The following is a 1,333-nucleotide window of genomic DNA, read 5'->3' as shown; positions in this document are numbered from 1 at the left end:
GAGAGTATATATTATAGAGAGTAGATTACACCATCTGTAGATAATATAATCTACAGATAATAACAACTATACAATTCTAATATACTTTTGTTTTATATGCTATTACTTATATTAACTAAAATTTCGATAAGAAAACTTTTAAAGCACTTGCGAAACTTAACTATGAAAAAATAAATGATAAAAGTGTAAATTTTATTTTTTGAAGAATGAATTTACTTTAAAAAAAAATCTTTAAAAAAAAATCATATACATATTTATGTATTATTGATGTGTATATAATATTATTGCTTAATCTTATTTTAATTAATTAAGTAAACTACAAAAATAAAATACAACAAAAAATTTATCTAGTATATCTCCCCACTTCTGCAAAAACACTTCACTTTTCTAATAGATTTCTCTCACCTCTAACTTTTATAAAATTTAATTTAGTGAACTGCAAAAAAACTTCAAATAAAAAATATTTTTTAATGGACCTTACACCCCACCTCACCGCTTGACATAATCCTGTTATTTCAATTAAAACTGTTATTTCAATTTTTTCAATCATCTGCAAGAAGCTCCGACAAAAAATAATTCCTTGTACATAGGTACAATCATCTAATACTATGGTAAGACTATTGTAAGTAGTTCAACAGCAATAACAGCAATTGCCAGTTTCCATACAAAATCTATATAACAATATGACAATAAGCTAGTAACTTAACTTTTATAGTTACTTAACTCTTATTAATATTACTTAAAGGAACTGCAACACAAATTCGAAAAAAACAATTTTTATTATATCCAATTATGGCCATAATCCTATCTATACTACTGATTTCAATTTATGTTCTTTGTCAAGAATTCTATTTCGAATGGAGAAGTTAGTTTAATTCCTAACACTTTCAGTTCAGAAATTATAGACGAATAATTAACCCTATGTTTTAGGACAAGATCGTTTACAAGGCTGGCACTTCAAACAAATCTAACCTATGTTAGCTTGTGACGAGAACTATGTTTTGAATAGAAAAAGGGGTTTTTTCTATTAAATTTGCGATTCGAAAATTATACACGGAAAATTAACCGTATGTCCAATGACAAGAAATTTATTTCAAATAGAAAAAGAGAATTAATTCCTGAAATTAACAAAAAAAGAAACCAATAGATATTTGGCAGTATCCAATTCCCATTAAAAGTAAAATTTTTTAAAATGAACATTATTTCAGCATTAGACCCTTTGACAAGCTTTTCAATGAATAGTCTATTCTATATATTATATATATGAATAATATATGAATATATATAAATATATATATATTTATAAAATAATAATTTAATTCTATGTAGTCTA

The sequence above is a fragment of the Teleopsis dalmanni genome, chromosome 1 (genome assembly GCF_002237135.1).
Source record: "Teleopsis dalmanni isolate 2A chromosome 1, ASM223713v2, whole genome shotgun sequence".
Classification (NCBI taxonomy): Eukaryota; Metazoa; Arthropoda; class Insecta; order Diptera; family Diopsidae; genus Teleopsis; species Teleopsis dalmanni.
Note: the sequence above shows the minus strand (reverse complement) of the source record.